This window comes from Octodon degus, unplaced genomic scaffold (assembly GCF_000260255.1).
Source record: "Octodon degus isolate 3935 unplaced genomic scaffold, OctDeg1.0 scaffold00184, whole genome shotgun sequence".
NCBI lineage: Eukaryota > Metazoa > Chordata > Mammalia > Rodentia > Octodontidae > Octodon > Octodon degus.
This window is the reverse complement of record NW_004524760.1, coordinates 2455594-2474400: the sequence shown is the minus strand read 5'-3', so window position 1 is coordinate 2474400 and position 18807 is coordinate 2455594. Positions and strand designations below refer to the sequence as shown.

The following is an 18807-nucleotide window of genomic DNA, read 5'->3' as shown; positions in this document are numbered from 1 at the left end:
CTAATGGTGTTTGTAAATAGGATCACAAGTCCGCATCTTGTACAGCAATTAACCACTAAGAAGAATATATGCAGTGTATTATTTGTTGAAAAAATGAAAAGAATTATATAGTTTTCACTCTTACTGTATATTACCTCTGATAACTTTTCTTTTATTATTATTATTTTTTTTTTGAGACAGGATCTCGTTATGTAGTTCAGGCTGGCCCTGAACTCACTGTATAGCCAAGGCTGGCCTCAAACTCATGGCTATCCTCCTGCCTCAGCCTCTAGTTCTGGGATTACAGGTGTGTGCCACCATGCCTGGCTCTTAGTTTTGCAACATAACATTTAAATTCATTAGTTTTTAAGTTTGCAGACATTAGAAGGTCAGATTGCATCCCCTTTATTTTGACTGTAGAACTAGTCTGTTTCTTTTTGGAATTTTATCAGCTTTTGCTTCATGTGGTGTAAAACAGTATTGTTTATTTTAGACAAATTTTAGGATTACTATAATGAAGTGACCCTTGTTAGAAATTATTTTTGCTGTAAAAATCCCTATCTTGTTTAATGGAAATAACTGTATCAGTTTTCTTTCTTTATTTCTTTATCCTTAAATTTTAGTTGTAATGTTGGCAAACATGTTTTATTTATTTATTTATTTATTTATTTTTAAGTAAGGGTTTACAGGGTCTCCCTAGTAAAGTTCTTTACAGACTTGTAGTGATCCACTTTGTGTTCAGCCTCCCAAAGATCTGGGATTACAGGCACTCCCCACCATGCCCAGTCTCTATTGCCATCTCAGCATGCCATGGGGGTTGGGGCTGGCATGGCAAGGTGGGGATCGAACCCTGGCCGCTGTGTCTGCCTAAGCAGGCGCTTTAATCCACTAAGTAAGTGGTGGCCCTTATCTTTAGATTTTAAAGTCCAGTTAGATCATATTTTTAAAAAATTAAACCATATAGTCTATTTATATTTAATGTGACTGGAGATATATTTGTATTTGAATCTGTCTTTTATTTGGTGGTACACTTGTGTAATCTCAGCTTTTTGGGAAGCTGAAGCAGGAAGATCACAACTTCAAGGCCAACTTGGACAATTTGGCCAGAGTGTCTCCAGGAAAAAAAAAAAAAAAAAAAAAAGGATGAGGGTTTAGCTCAGTGGTAGAGCCAGAGCTCTCCTATAGCCAACAATGAAGCTTGCCTTTGTCTATGTTCTCCTTTCTTTTACCTCCACCTAGTCTGTGTTCTTTTCTTTTTCTTACATTGTTCTTGAATTATTTTCTATTTTGATTGAGTTTTTAAAAATAAGATAAATCTATAGTTTGTACTAGTTTCAAAATTCTATAGTCTGTTTGGTTTTTTCTTTGTTTTAATTTGATCTGTGTCTTTTTAAAAATGGTTTTAGAAATCGCAGGGGTCAGGGAGATAGCTCAGTAGAATAAGTGCTTGCCTGGCAAGCTCAAGGGCCTGAGTTCAATCCCCAGTTATGCAAAAAAAAAAAAAAAAGGAAAAGAAATTGCAATATACTTGTTCAATTTATAGAAGTCTGAAACTACTTTGCCTCTTCTGGACAATGTAAGGACATTAAAACTATTTAACTCCTTTCCAGTTTATATGTTGTTGCTATAGTGAGATTTTAAATATTTATATATGTAATTGCTTTACTCTTTGGTCTTAATTTTCTTCTACCCATCCAAAATTATCTAGAATAATTTTCCTTCTATTTGAAGAACATAGTTAAGAAATTTACTAGCTTGCTGCTGAACTGTGCTACTTTTAATCTGCCTGAATTTTTTTATTGTACCTTCATCCTTGAAAATATTTTTGCTGGGTACAGAATTCTGAGTTAATAATATTGACTATCAATTTACTATCTGGTATTTGAGAAGTCTGTTCCCATTCTTAACAGTACCTCTTTTCTTTTTTAAAATCTCTACTTGCTCCTTGGATTTCCATTTTGCTTTTAGCTTCTGCTGTTTTACTGTGAGGATTATGTTTTATGCTATTTTTCAGAAGTTACCCCTGGACTGAGCTCTGGTTATCTACTATGGTAGTTTGGCTACCATAGTAGTTTGTTTACTCTCTTCCATCCTTTTCTGTGAATAATTTCTTCATTTCTTTAATAGAATTCCTTGACCATCAATATAAATCATTTCCACTCAAATCTGTTTCTCAAGATCTGCTTATGGGTGTATGCAAAATAAGGCATTTATCTTTCTTGGGGTTGGTGGGACTACTTAAACTTGTGGATTAATATTTGTGTTGATCCCAGTGGAATAATGATATTGCTGAAAGGAAGCTATTGTATACATTTGGAAGAGATCCAGTTTCCTTAATGGCAGATACTTGAAAAATCTTGATTCATAGGAAAACATTTGATCACAGTCAAAAATACTGTTTTTCAGAGTTACCCAAAGGGTGGCTGTATCATGCCCAAGAAGCCCCATTAGCTCCCTTAGCAGTTCTAACAAGGCTTTATACATTGGTCTTTTACCCCTCTATGCTTAAGCACTTTTGTTTTGGAATTCAATGACATGTTTGTCCACTCAAGTGGTAGAATTATATAGTGCATAACAATCCCCTAATATTTTTCAAATTTTATTGAAAGATAGATGACAGGGTTATTTTTGTTTTGTTTGAAAACTTTTTTTTTTTTTTTTTTTTTTAAACAGTCTGCTAGCTGGATTAAACTTCAGGCATGCACAATTTCCATCCTAGGGTTTATGTAGCACAATTAAAGTTACAAACTGAAAAAATTAATTTAAAGGGCTATAGTAAATTTACTAATAAGACTTAAATTTGTATGAATTTTGTAAAGAAAGAATCACTTAGAATTTTAGCGTAACCATAAACCTTAACTATAGATGTTAATGTATGAAATTATTCCCTTGTAAAATCCAAATTTAAAAGATGATTTTTTTTTGAGTGATACTAGGTATTAAACCCAGGGCTTTCATACTGAACTACATCTATTGCCCTTTCTAAAATTTTATTTTGAAATAGGGTCTTGCTAAGTCTCCAGGCTGTCTAGAATGGGCTAGAACTTGCAGATTTTCTGCCTCAGCCTCTTAGAGTGTTGCATTTATAGACATTCACGACCACATTAGGCTCACTTTTAGGGTATACTCTTTTTACAGTACACTCAAGAATATTTCTTCAAGATGTATCTATCTATCTATCTATCTATCTATCTATCTATTCATATTCCAGAACATTATCCTGGATATAAAAAGATTGAATGTCATGTAGCAACCTGAGAAATTATAGAAAAAATACTAATAAAATTAAAAATAAAAGCTATAGATTGAAATGACGCTGTTAAGAGAAAGTAGTAAACAAAGAGAAGAATCACTGGATATAAGAAAAACAATGAAATAACATAAGACTGATCAAATGGAAGCACTGGATGGAAATGCTTAACTTATCTAGATGAAATAATATAGTAAATAAATATATGCCCTAGCAGTTTTGGTAATACAAAATATTGGGGGCCAGAGTTAAGGGCATTAGTCTATGTGCCAAGTGTGGGAGCTTATTTTTCCTGTTATGTGAACATGTAGAAAGAAATGCAGGTAAAACAAAAACCATAGATGCTTACAAGACAATATAGTTTCTCGGTGGAGTTTGTATCAGTGCATGTGATGGTTAAGGCACAACTTTAAAATGGTCAGGGATTTTTCAAGTACATTAGCAAATGTAATGTATCAGCATGTTATTTGTAACTATTAAGATCTGTTGGAACAAGTCATTATTACTAGTAATAGCAAGCAAGTTTAATTTTCCTGTATATGGGTTCAATAAAGATAGAACATCACTTATAAAAGAGAGATGATCAACATGGACAGTGAAATTGTAAATAAAACCTTACTTTAACAAATTATTTTTCATGCTGACACAGACTGTTTTAGAGAAAGCAAGAATATTTTTAAGATAAAAATTTTAATCCCATTTATTAATATTAAATGCCAGACATTTCATTTTTATGTTAGAAATCCCATAAAAAGTTTATTAGGAACTAGGAATGTGAATCTGTGCTGTTGATAAATAACATTACGGAGCAGTTAAGGGAAATTATGAGTTGAACTTGGAACACTGGGGGAACCTTATCAGCTGGACAGACTAATTTTAATACCTCTTAGCAATATTTAAAAAATACCAAATCCATTATCTTGGGTATTTATCTTGAGTTATTAATTGGTAAGGCAATCAGAAATATATTTTTATTGAGGAAAAATTGCTGCAGAAATATTATCCTATGTGGCTCCTGTCTAGAACATGCTTGGCTTTTAGTTGTAGACAAAAGGAAAGTTTTTAGTTTAACACATTAAAGAGCAACTTGAATGATTCTATTTTGGAAATTAGGCAATTTCACATTAAATAGTATATTGCAAAGTGGTCGTAGGGAACTGTTTGATTGCAGCATCATTAGATTGATTTGATTAATGGAATTCTTTAAACCCTGTAGAAAACATTTTGTTCCTTTTATACTTTGGCAGAGGCAGACGTTGTCTATGATTTCCCCACAGAAGTTTGGGTATAAACTTGGAATGTGTAAATAGACACAGAAATGGAAACCTTTCCTCTGACTATGTTAAGGACCTGCTTAGAACTCCAAAAGGGGACTCTTGATGCTAATAATGTTGGATGGGAGGGGCTGTTAGTTCTAGAAAGTGGAATGAAGCAATGTGAAAGCAGATAAGGAAGACTGATACTTAAGAAAAAAAAAAAAATGATGGTTCCTTCTTTAGAAGCCAAAGAATTTGCTGGGCATGATGGTGCATGCCTATAATCTCAGCACTTGAAAGGGTGAGGCAGGAGGATTGCTGCAAGTTTGGGGTAAGCCTGGGCTACCTACTGAATCCAGGCCAGCCTGAACTACAGAGAGAGAGAGAGAGAGAGAGAGAGAGAGAGAGAGAGAGAGAGACAGACACACACAGAGACAGAGAGAGACAGAGGAGAGAGAGAGATTGAGGTTGAGGTTGCTGTAAAATTATGCTTTTATTCTATAGAACAGTAAAAATCTTACATTTTTATTCAAATTTAATTTCCTCTTGTGACATGTAGTCAGCTATATGTAACATTGATAAGCGTGTGATGTATTTCTCAGTGAATAGTTCCATCTCTTACAAATTGTGTGATCTTGCAAAGCTATTTGATCTTTTTTTCTTGGTTTCCTATATAATAGGATTGTAGGGATTGAGGTATGTGTACAGTGCTTATATAAGGTCATGGGCACAAAATAAGCATAATGTGTTAAGTGCTATAATAATTATTTATTTCAGTAGAGTGATAATCTTTTGATGAAGCTGTTTGCTTTCTGTTATAACTTTAGTATATTTGATATATTTTTATAGAAATAAATCAAGAACAAAAGACAGTAAGTCCTTAACTTCTGAACATGCAAATTGAGAACTTTCACAAATATGAATAGACATTCATAGATGCGAACAAATTACAAAAATAGCTGATATGTCTGCCAGACACTGTGACATTTGTGCTGCTGTATGTTTGCTGTACAGTGCAGTAGTGCATAGTAGCACAGTGCTCAGTCAGAGCCCAGGGTTATTTACAGTATTTGTGTGTGTGTGTGTGTGTGTGTGTGTGTGTGTGTATGTGTGTGTTTTGTGTTAATACATTTGTATCAAAGGAGTATAAAACTCACTTTGGCCTTATGAATGGATCTGACTTGTTTAGCATTTAAGGTGATTTATATGATATATCCAACCATTAAAAAGTTAAATTTTGAAAATCACCAGTAAATATAGATGATTTTTATTTTCTTGGTATGTTTAGATTAAAACATAAACCAATAAATCAGCTATATAAAAATGTATAACCACCTGTGGCCATTTAGTGTGGGGTAAAGAGCCATATACATTCAGTGGTTTCTTTTTTTTATTTTTGCGGAATGGAGGATTGAACTCGGGCCCTTGCACTTGTCAGGCAAGCACTTATTCTACTGAGCCATCTCCCTGGCCCCTTCTATTTTTCTTTTTTCTTTTTTTGGTCATTTCCCCCCCCCCAGTGGTTCTTGAAGGCAGCATTATATTCCAAAACTGAACAGGAATTTTTAATGGTGATCAGCCTCCAAGTCATCCAAATTTTAGAATACTCTTTTTTTTAAAGTCAGTGCCTTTATTTATTTATTTTATTTACTTTTTTTTTTTTTTTTGCAACTGGGGATTGAACTCAGGCCCTTGCACTTGCCAGGGAAGCACTCATTCTACTGAGCTATCTCCCTGGCCCCTTAAAAGGCAGTGAATTAAATAATTGCCTTGAAAAAAAATTATATCATGGATGAACAAAGCAGGTTTTGGAATTTAAAATTCCTGTGAGTTCTAGCAACTTTCGTTAGCTTCCAAATATTCTTAGGTATTTCAGTGCAGTGAATTAAAGATTCATTTATTTCTTTCATAGTCTTAAACATAGCATGAGAGAAGCAGAGTTTCAATATTCTTCTAGATTTTTATAGCCCTTTGGTCTTTTCTGAGTGTTCTGACAGATGAGATCTGGAGTGGAAGAGAGAATAAGAAAAGCAAACCATTGGGAAACTGCTTCAGAAGCAAAGAGGTGGGGGAAAAACTGTTTCAGAGAAAATGATGCCTCAGAGAACTGTGTTTGAAGGCTCAGGGGTATAGAGGAATAGAGACAAAAAGAAAAAAAAAAAGAAGCCACTTGATTGGATTTATCAAAAGATGCCTCCTTTTTCTTATTACTTTTTCCTGCTGGCTCACCAAGACAGATATCACAGGCTAGGTTGAAGGGTCCCTGAGGTAGAAATGAAGAACTTAACCTACCGCTTTAACAAAAGTATTCAGGCTTCCTGACTCCCATTACTGAAAGAATTTTCAGGCCATGCTGGCAAAAGAGATGGGACAATGATTTATTAGAGGTAGATAGAGGACACACTCAAAAATAGAGTGCTGGCAGTCAAAGAAATGAGGCACCCATTTTGTCTTTACTAAAGTGTTATACAACAACCAATCAGTATAGACATTAAAACTGTCCTTTGTTTTTTTATTTTTTAATCTATGAGATTGTTTAGCTTTATTTTTGATAAGTTAGTTTCTGTACTGCCATTTATCCAACAAAGTGAAAACTTAAAACATGTTGCTAAAGTTATTGTTTTAGGAATGCTAGAAATGACAGTGAACATAATCTGCATGTTTAGAGATGACTTTAGAACTATGCAGTGACACCACCAACTTAGAAGGATCTTAATATATAATATGTAATTAATATAATATATGATATAATATAATATATCTATTCAAAATAGATACTCATGCTATTATAGGCAGCTGAACTAGAAATGAACATACAATCAGAGGGAGGCTGGGCTCTCAAGGAAGTCAGTGGACATAAAGATACCATCGGCTACATTTAAGGTGATTCATATATTCATATGAGGTGATTCTATATATTCATATATAGACAATGGTGTCTATATTACCATTGAAAAGTTAAATTTTGGCTGGAAGAAACAAGGCCTCAAAATAAAGATGCAGTGGTCAGGCCTATATACTTCCCTAAGGGAGAAGCAGTAACTTGGAATCATACTATAACTGGCACCTTTTTGTCCAGGAAGTACAGATAGGCATCCATTGCCTAGGCAGGTGGGTGACCCAAACATCCAGATCCATCCCTTTTCCCAGATGCCTTTGTTCTTTCCATGTGCCCTTGTCATGTGACCCACTTCCCTAGTGGATCAATATTAGTTAAGAATCTATTCTTGTAATCTTATATATTTGTTTTAGTTTGATCCACATTGTATCCACATTGTGATTTTGCTGTTAAAATTGCCCTGAAAAGGGCCTCCCTGGCAACCCACACTTGGAACCTTTCCTGTCTCTCAGGAGCTATTTCTCAATAAATCTGTCCTGTTTTTACCCTGTGTTATACCTTGAAACTCATCCTTTGATTTTGGGGGATATGAAATTGGTACATCTGACATCTGGCATGTCAGTAGTTATGTTACCATCTTATTCCTAGGATTTATCAGCAGGATATATGCTTGAACTGTCGGAGTACAGAAATCAAATGTAAAAATCAGAACGTGTTAAACGTTGAGTTGTGAAAAATGAAGAGGCACTATTTTCTATAGGGTGTGTGGTTTCTCTTTAGAACCAGGCAGAACAGTGGCAGAGTTTGCCTGAACAGGTAGAAAAGTGCTCACACTGTTAAGCAAGTGTCTGGTCCAATACTTCCTTGCCTTTGAGACTTCGTACCAACCAAGAAATTTGCTATGGCATGGAGAATGACTACGAGTCCAATCTCCATAGTGAGATTCTGTAGACCCTGTACTAAATACAGAAAAAAAGAATCATTTTTTTCCTTCTAAATAGAAAGCATTTTAAATTATTTTCTTTTTTTTAAGCTTCTGCTTTTACTCTTTGTTTTGCATTTATTTCATTGTACATGTTAATATGAAGGAGGAGTCTCAGAGCTGAAGTAAATTATATTTACCTTACTATTTATTAACAGCTACAACTACTATTTACTAATATTCATCTCATTCAATTTTTTTCATCATGTGAGATTGATAGGAATCATCAACCTTTTGGGGAAAATGGAGTATTTTGGGCCAGACAGCTAATAGCACTGTGTAGAACAGAGTTGGGATTGGAATCCAGTTTGTCAGTGATGTTCGAATTTCAAATTATAAACTGTACTGTATTTGGTCTTATATGTAAAGCGACTGAACTGAAGTTTCCAAATTATGTTGAGAAATTTATAGCTTATTTAAATTGTCTTGCTCTTTTTTTTTTTTTTTTTTGAGTCTTGCTCTTAAGTAGACTCTTCTCCCTATTTTTGCAGCTACAAAAATAAAAGGGCTCAAATACACTTTAATATAACCAATAGAAAACTACTTTTTGTAGTCATTTTTGTTGTAAACTAGTGTTTAAATAGCATGACTTGATAACCGATCAAACCATTTTGTATTACCCAGTTTTGAATGGAGCAGCAATTGGCTTAGCAGAATCTTGAAACCTGTAACTAATATTTGTGGTATAGTAAGGTAAACAACTTTTGGACTCTTAGGTTTGTCTGATGCACAGTCTGTCTAGCATATTGATGCTTATTCTCACTGCTGACCTTGTTTTTGTGAGCCATTTTGCTGACATGCATTTTGAGTTACCAAAAGAGATTATTTCTGTCTAGTAGAGAAATATTAGAGAAACCCATCAATTTGCTTTTATTAGACATGCAGTAACTACTTAGATTACTTTATTTCCTGTTGCTATGACAAAATACCCAAAGAAGGGTAATTTGTAAAGAAAATAGATTTATTTGTAAACTAAATAGTTCTTTCAGTTACTTACCTGGCAGGGGAGATACCATGATCACGAAAAGTTCTTTGCAAAAGTCCAAGAGCATAGCTTTAGCTTATGCTTGGCTCTAATGAAAGGTTTCTGGCAGTGTCAGAACATGGTTCTGTGGGAGTTTGTGCAAGAGGGGGACATTATATGACAAGATAGACAGTCAGAGTAATTCAGGGGCCATATTTAAAAAAACAACAGCGATTTCCTCTTACGGGAATTAACTGGGGTCCTGAGCGAATTATATTAATTCTTTCCAAGGGCAGTGCCCCTGATGGCCTGATCACCTTACACCAAAGCCTCATCTCTTAAAGGTTCCATCACTTCTGAGCATTGGCACAGTGAAGACCACGCTTCTAGTGCATGAACCTTTGGGAGACACAGTGAAACCATATCCAAACCATAGCACATAATATTTATTGAGTGTGTACCACATAGCAGGCACAGTTCTAATTTCTTCTAAATAATCATGTTGTTATTTACCACAATCCTACTAGGTTTTTACCCCTTTAGATTTGAAGAAACTGAGGCATAGAGGTGTTAAGTAACTTCCTGGGTTACCTGGCCAGTGTGCTACAGGTCAGGGATTCATATTTTGGCAGCCTGCCTACCAATTTAGTCTTCATAATCACTCTGTAATACTGGCTGAGATGAAAAAAGTAGTTGTTCACAGTTTTTATAAAAGGTTTACATTTAAGCCTACTGGCAGCTCAAAATACTTAAGCTGTTGCCATTCATTAAAATCTTTTTTATCTTTGGTAGTTTGAGATATTTGCTTGCATCTAGTGTTTTGATTGAATATAGTAAGTAAACATACTTTTCTTTTCATACAAATGTAGGTAAGTCTGCATTTGTAGTGTCTTAGATAGAGTAAATGGTGTCTTAGACAGAGTAAAATAGAACTTTGAAGAGTGAGTTCAAAGTAATAGTCACAAAATAACCAAGCAATTTTGTTAAAGTTCTGTGATAAATAGCACATGCTTTGACTTACTTGTCTCATATTGTATCTTTAACGGATTGTATATTCCAGAAAATGCAGGCTAAATATTTTGAAGTAGTCCAGACAGTCAGTAGGTAGAATTCATCTGTGACATATCATTCAACCTGTCTTGGCACATACAGCTGTGTTAGGTCTACTTGGTTTATTCAAATATACTGTTTTGTACTTTCCTCATCACTAGGTAAGGTATGGTACCTAACCACTTTTCACATTATCAATGAATCTGTCTCCAAATACTAGTGTTTAATGATAGAGATATTCTTTCTTAGGGCAGTTCCTTTTAGGGTTGAGAAGTTAGTTAACGTGAGGGATAGGAAATTTCTCCCTGTCATCCCTGTCTCTAATTACTTGGTAGGTTTGGTGTTAAAACCATTTGGGTCTGATCTTTTCATTGTGGGTAGTTTTTTTTTTTTTTTTTTTTAATTACCAGTTTTATCTTTTTACTTATTAGATGACTCAGTTCATCTGTTTCTTCTTGAATCAGTTTATTACTTTGTATCTTTCTAGGAATTTGTCCATTTCTCTAAAGCATCCGTTTTACTGATGTGTTATTATTCATAGCATTCCTTTTAAGTAAGGTTGTAGTAATGTATTAGCTTATAGTTTTGATTCTGGCTATTTTGAGTTTTCTTTTCTTGGCCAGTGACTCTCGGTAAGATCTTGTTAATTTTGTTTCTGTTTTCAAGAAACTAAATTTCAAATTTGTTGATTTTTAAAATCTGTGTTTCATTATCGTCTATTCTAATCTTACTATTTTCTTATTGCTTGTTAAAGGTTTTACTTTGGGGGGTGTGTGTGTGTGTGTGTGTGTGTGTGTGTTTTAAGGTGGGAGGTTAGTTTATGGATTTGAAAGCTTGCTTTCTTTTATATTTATTTATTTATTTATTTTTATGTGTTTAGTACAGGGTCTACAGGATATACAAGGTCTTATTACACAAATCAGACTCAGTGATCCTTCTGATTTTTGCCTCCTAAGTGCTGGGATTATAGGTGCTTGCAACCATGCCCAGTCTTAGTTGCTATCTCAGCATACCCTGGGGGCAGGGCGAGCACAGCAGGCTGGAATTAACCTGCCTAAGCAGGCGCTATAGTCTGCTGAGCTATCTGGCAGGCCCTTGCTTTCTTAATGTAAACATTTATAAACATATATTTCCATCTAAGCTCTGCATTAGTTGCATCTCATATGGTGTATCTTATGTCTTCGTTTTTCACTCATGTTTTCTGGGGGTGGTTAGAGAATAAATCCAGGAGGGTTTTTTTTTTTTTTTCCACTTTAAAAGACAACAGATATTTTATTTTAAAAAATATAGAAGTAAAGAATAGGTAAGGCCAGCAAACTGCATTTCTTGCCAGAGTTGTTATATTTCTTTGCAGTACCTAAGTTGAAAATGAAAGCTGCAAATAGAAGGTAACTCCCTTATGCAACATTATAATACACTTACAACAGGTTGACGAATATCTGCCCTCACAAATAAGAAGGCCACAGATCTAAACATAAAATAAAACTGAAAGTCAGAATGCATTCTGGAGAATATATTCCAGTAAATGAGTGAAAACGAAGGTACACTACTACCCCATGAAGGTAATAAAGTAAATTTTTCTAAAACTCTTATTCAAACCTTAACAGAAACAATATACATGTTTAAATCTTAGTTCTTAAAAATATAAAAGGCTTTTTGTTATTTAGTTCAAAGTAAGTTTTAAATTCACAACATAAATAAGATAAAATAACATTCTGTTCCATGGTGACTATTCTGAGAGGCGCCTCACTTGCCACTTCCTCCTAACATATCCCTAAGTGCAAAGGGAACCAGTTGGCAAAAATGGTGTGGAAGATTCACTGCAGACTCAGTGTGCCTCCTCATCCTGCACTTCCGCTGGATGTGGTGAATCTAGTGTCTGCCTTCTGTATTTCCCATGGCTATCTGATCCACCTTCAGCTCTGGCAGCATGCTGGCCCTGGGGAGAACTGCCGCAGGCTTTGACTCATCTAATTCCTCTGGGTAAGATAGTAAACAATGCTTCTTGCCAGTCTCTTGTTTGCAGGTTTCCCAGAATAATCTCAAATACATGATGAATTTCCAGAACTTTCTGACAATTCATCTTCACAAAATCTCAAAGGGGAGGCTGGGCATGATGAATCCCATAATCCAATGCTTATTTATATGTGAATCCCTTGTGATCTACCTGTCCTCCAGTCAGATAAGCCTTTGCCTCATCTAATTCCTGCATGATGTTAAGGGAATCTGATGTAAGATAGACCAGGTTTTCTTTTCTTTCTTTTTCTTTTTCTTTTTTTTTATTAAGAGTTTACTATAGTGCTCTGGTTTGATGTGGATGTTCTTTCAGTTGACCTATCCTTTATCATTGTCATCCATGTTTCTTTTCAACTGGCCACCATGGCTTATCAAGTAAAACTGCACAGGATGCAGTGCTCTTTGGTTTTCTGTATAATATTGCTGACTCTGCTTATGAAGTTTCTTAATATCTTTTAAGAACATTAAGCCATCAGAACTACAGTTAATGATAAGATGGAGTGTGTGATGGACAACTTGTCTTTAAGCACATTTCCTGTTGTTTACACCTAAGTTTGACTCCAGTTGATATTGCCACTCTAATTTTTTCTCTTGAGTTTTTCCTTTTTTGTTTGTGGAGGTTCTCATTCTTCCCATTGTTTCTGCTTCATTAGCTTCTTCATTCAGCATTTAGATACTGGCTTAACCCCTTCATTTACTCTTCGTTTCTGGCCCTCCTATTGGCCTTCATTTAAGTCTTGCTTTCTCTCAGCACCAGAAGTCTTAATAAAATCTGGCGATGTTTCAGGTAACATTATCTGATGTCTCTGAAAAACGGTCTGAAGAGTGGGTGAGAAATGTGGAACAAACTCAGAAGCCTTTCTGAAGTTCAGCTCCCAAATGCAGGAGTTTTATACTGAGCTACATGCTCAGCCATTTAAAAAAAAAATTTTTTTTTTTCAAATTTTAAGACAGGGTTGGCTAAATCATGAAGTTGCCCAGACTGGGCTTGAATTTGTGATCACCCTTCCTCTGCATCCGAGAATGCTGAGATTATAGGATTAACCAGCATTACAAGATTGCATGATTTCAGTCATCTTAAAGATTTTTTTATATATTACTCCCCCCCTTTTTCCCTTCCCATTGCTTACTTAGCAACATGTTTAATTTCTATGTGTTTGTGAATTTCCCCCAATTTTCCTGCTATCTAATTTCATACTTTTTTTTTTTAAATCAGAGCACATTATTTTTATCCTTTTAAATATGTTAAGGCTTGTTTTAGGGCCTAACCTATGGTCCACCTAGGAAATTGTTCCATGTGACCTTAAGAAGAATGAATATATATATATATATATATATATATATATATATATTAAAGCCATGACCATTTAATTCCAATCACAAAACTTGAGATGCATACCTAACATATGACCTACTTATATTATTTAACTGCAAATAAAGTTTCTTTTAGGTCATCAGTGCAACTAAGTTGGAATTATCTAAATAAACTTCTAATGCCATTCTTAAAGTATTATAGACTATATTGAGAATAAACATTATATTCTTTTAAGGACTAATGATAAGTGATGAGGTAGAATAGCTTCAGCAGATTGCCTAACTCTAGACCCCTAAATTAAGTTTGCATTGACTTTAAATACTGGTGGCTTTTTAGGAAGGAGAGATCTGTGTGGCTGATAACCCACTCTTTAGTGCAAACACTTATGTGTGCTCTTTCTTTTATTTGTGTGTGTGTGTGTGTGTGTGTGTGTGTGTGGCCAGCTCAGCCCACCAGGGGGCGGGACTGGCTGGCATGTGGTGCTGGGGGATTGAACTGCGGTCCCTGTGCTTTGCTAAGCTTGTCTAAGTAGGTGCTTTAGACCACTGAGCCATCTCACCAGCCCGTGTGTTTTTTTAAATGGTTCAATCTCACTAATACATAAGCCCTTAGCAGACCCCTAATGAAAGACCAATTTGTAAAACTGGGCCATTTTAATGTTTTTACAATTTAATAAATAGTTTTCTTGATGAATTTAGTCATGAGAGTTCTTCAGCAGTATTCAAGTTATGGTTTTCCCGATTGCTTTGTAGTCTTTAATAAGTGTAAGAAGTTATTGTATGAAACAGCTGTCAATCTAGTAAGACTACATTGATGCATCCATCATTTTCAGGATTGTTGGTTACGTGGGCATATTTACCCCAAATAACCTTACCGCCTGTGTCACAAGGCCCAACTTGCTCACATTCACTTCAATCACTGTTCCTTTGGTAATAACACCCAAAGTTGTATACAGTGGCGATAAAGGATTCCTTTTCACATCAGGTATTGGCAGGCAAAAGGTAGCTTTCAGTTCAGGATGTGGTATGTGGGCCTTCTTAAAACGTAAGCCCATTGGCCTAATGAATCTTTCATATTTAGGTGGTTTTCTTGTAAAGTCATCTCCAACAAAGCAGACTTTAGTAACCATCCTCTTCCATGCCGCCTTTTTTCTCTTTCCAGTTTGAATAACTTTTAATACTTGTGTTTCTCCTTGGGCATGAACTTTGGGCAGAGAAGCTTCCCATTTTCCCGCCTTTTCTTTTCGTTTTTGTTTAATCATGCTGGAAAGTACTTTTAAAGAGACTGTCCTTCTCTGTCCAGCAGGTAGGCAGGTACTGTTCCTTGTGGAGTCTTTTCATCATTCTTTTGTTTGGTGTTTCTCTTTTCATGCATCTTGATAGTCTTCTTCATTTGTATTTTCTCCACATAGCACTGTTTGTGATAGAGGTTAGCCTTCAGGCCAATCATTTCTTGTTGCCTTTGAACATTCATGAGCTTCTTGACTTTCCTTCTCTTTTTCTCATGTAATCCAAGTAGTACCCATAGCATTTACAGTGTAATTCAGTGTATTCATTCTGTGGGTGGCCTCAGGTGTGCAAAGAAAAGTTCTAACTTTGGGTTGTCCTAGTCGCATGAGCTGCCTCTGCTCTGCTGGAAACAGGAAAGCTATATTTTGTTGTTAGGTAGAGAGTTCTACAGTTGTGAGGCCTAGTTGGTTTATTCACATGTATCATTTACTTGTTTATCTTTTTTCTAATTGTTATGTCAGTTATGCAAAGTGGTATGTTGAAATCCCCACTTAGAAAAATCTTTCAGGTAGCAAGATGTTTCCTTTACTCCTGAATCTCATTTTTTGTTTAGATACCTTTAGTTAAGTTTAGTTCTTTTCAATTTCAGGATCTTTATTTGTCCCTCTTTTATAATTCCTGTGTATATTGATATTCTGTTTGATTCAATTTCATTATCATACCTTACTTTACTTTAATTATGGTTGTCTTTAACTCTGGTAACATGTTTGTGATAGCCACTTTGAAATCTTTTTTCTGATAAACCCAATATCTGATCATTCTCACAAGGCAGTTTTGTTGGTCTACTGTGTGTGTGTGTGTGTGTGTGTGTGTGTGTAGTCATACTTTTTTATTTGCCTGCATGCTTCATAATTTTTTGTTAGAAACTGGATATTTTATATAGTACAGTGACTCTTGAGTCCTGGCTTCCCCCTGGCTGGGGTTGTATTTTAATTTTTGTTGGCTTGCTTGCTTATATTTTAGTATCTGGCTAAATAAGTGACATTTCAAGCTCGGAGCTGTAACACTAAAAGCTGAGAGCTGCTGACATTTGAAGCTCAGAGCTGTCAACAGGGGAGCTGTACTTTACCACTTGTGGTTTCTATCTGAATTAAGCAAAAGAACCCACAGCTATTGCTGACAATATTGATCGGGTTCTCTTCACTGCTTTTCTGTTGAGTCCTATCTAGTTTTCATGCCTAATTATTGAGCTGCAGTATTCGTTTGCTATTTACTTTATTGCAGTGGTGGTGAACCTATGGCATGATGCCACAGAGGGTTTGAAAGCTCTAAAAGGTCACCATCACTGAACTATTGTTTGATCATTGCCTTGGAACATAAATTGCTGTACAACTTAATCCAGTCAAGCTGTGGCTCTTTGAAGTGATACTGTTGTATCTGAGGTGAGTGTTTAATATTTGTTTTAATCCCAGAAGGGCTTCTTCTGACTTTCAGTTCATTATAAGACCTATAATGCTAAATTAGAGGTCTTATGCAAACTAGAAGACCTATAATTTAGCATCATTTTGATTCTCCCCCAAATTGCTGTTGACCAATCTCTACTGTTGTTGAGAGCACCCTTCAGCTTGAATTTATGACTTTATTGCTGATCAAGTCATTTCTTTTGGGACAAGATTAGAAGCTGTCTTTTTAGGAAGCTACTTCTCTTTTGAGGAAAAAGAAATCTCTGACTCAGTGCTCTGAAGTTGGGAATAGTGACAATAATAAGCTCTCCTTGCTCTTCAAGGGAGGGGACAGCAGCCAGTTTGTGATCTTGGCTGGCTTCTCCTGTGGTGGCTCTAGTAGGGCAAGAGCAGTCTGGCCCTAGTGTTCTCAGACAAGGGTTTTGTTGTAGACCTTTGAAGCTAAAAGAAAATTTAAAAGTGATTCTTCTTTACATGTGGTGGCCACTTCTTTCAAAATCAAATACAGAAATGGTGTAATTATTCTGGGTAGCTTTACCTAGAGGAACTATATAAGTATTTGTGTTAAATTTATTTTTTATTTTAAAGAGAATAAAAAAGAACAGTAAAAATGATACAGAATTTCAAAACAAAATGATAGGAAGTTAACAGTGGTTGTTATATTTTATATTATTATCTTCAAAATAGTTGCTCAGATTACCAAGTATAGGCATATAAAATTGATCAAACAGTATAAGCACTAACTGTTCCCTTCAATAAACCAATAGAAATTAGTAGTACAATTATCTTAGCTGTCTTATATATGTATGTATGCCTACGTGCATGCCTCAGAGAACTATATAGCTCTTGAGGCCTTCTGTGCACATTCTCTCACTTCCTCCTTATTGTACACCTTGTTGAAGTCTGCCCAGACGTTAGTACCTGTGGACTGATGGTTTTGGTAACTGAACAAGTGACCCAAATGAGTAAACAGGTTCCTTTGGCTAGATTGGGCCAATTAAATTCTCTTCACTGAGAAAGGAAATTGAGATAGTGAGCCGATTAGAGGATGAGTCTTTGGCATGAAGTACTGTTTAGAGTTGTAACAACATTTTGAATTACAACATAAATTATGTGTATCCATGTGCAAATCAGGGCAAAGAAAACAGCCATGAGACAGCACAGGAAACTGATTTCCAGAGAGAAGCTGTAGGCTGGAGCAGACATGTGGAGACCTATAATGGGTGGTGGCAGGAACTTCTAGTCCCAGTTCCCATTTGATCTAGCTAAATTTTTTCTTGCATATCAGCCTTGAGAATTTTCCTTGTGGTCTTTTCATCATACTCCTCCCCCTCCTCCATTTGATCTGAGCTAGGGGAATGGGTTTCTGTTCCATCACCTAGATAATGTGCCAGCAAACTAGAATAACAGAGTTCTATAAGTTAAAGTTATGAATGTTTTGTGTGTCTCATATTTTGAGACATATAAAATAGAATACCAAGATATTATGATTAATGCAAATACATTTTGAGGTATCCTTCAGTATTATTCACTACTGTTCCCTTTTTCTAGGCTAAAGAATGCCTATATTATTTCATATTTTCTCAAAAAAGAAACATCAATATTTTCTTCAGTTCTTTCATGTAACTTCAGACTAGAATACCAGAGAATACGTAGAATACCAGACTAAGTATCAGAAACATGGATTATTTTTTTGCTGGAACTCTAACCAGATTGATGATTCATAGGAGCTAATACATCTCTCTTCACTGATGGAGCAAGAGACTCCATTTTAAAGGAGGGTCACTTAAGTTTACTTAAACTATAGATAAACTCACTCACCACCCTCTCCCATGTAGCTAACCATAAATCCACTTAGAGAGAACCAGGGTCATAAAATAGGAACAAATAGTTAAAAGAACTTGAGGAGTAGGGAAAATACTAAACCACACTGCCCCACGACAGGCAGATAGTCAGTGTCTGAGAAATGTAAACCTTCTGGCAATTGTGTGATGCTCTTGTAAAACTTCTGAAAATGAGGTAACGTGGTTACTATGGAAACCTGAAAAGTATATAACCTGGAGGTAAAGTCCAAAGGGAGCTGACAATTTGGGAGTCCTGACTTAAAGTCATGATGTTGGTCTTGAAACAATATAAAAAATATTTTTGTTCCTACAACTGTGCTTTCTCTCTCATGGGTTCTTTCCTCACTGAGACTGCTACAACAGTATGGCACAGTCTGTGCTGTAAAGTGAAAGGTTTGGGCAGGACTACTGAATATAGCCGATAGGGCCTGTAGAATACAATGTGAATAAAGTGAGTGAAGAAACCTGGCTATTGGGGGCGTGGCCCTAGTTCAGGCCTTTAAGTGGCTGCTTCCACAAAGCTCTCAGCCTCAGCTTGCTGGAGTTCGAACCTCACAACTCTCCCGCTGGCCAAAAGTGCCCTGAAGCCGTTCGAGGAAAAAAAAAAAAAAAAATCCTTA

At 35.6% G+C, this 18807-nt stretch overlaps 1 protein-coding gene and 1 pseudogene across 1 annotated transcript in view; one reads left to right on the top strand and one right to left on the bottom strand.

Annotated features, from left to right (window-relative positions):
- Nucleotides 1-18807, top strand: part of Fancc (Fanconi anemia complementation group C) — a 292800-nt gene that overhangs the window by 54995 nt on the left and 218998 nt on the right. The gene's annotated exons all lie outside the window — the stretch shown is intronic.
- Nucleotides 12287-13130, bottom strand: LOC101560558 (annotated as a pseudogene).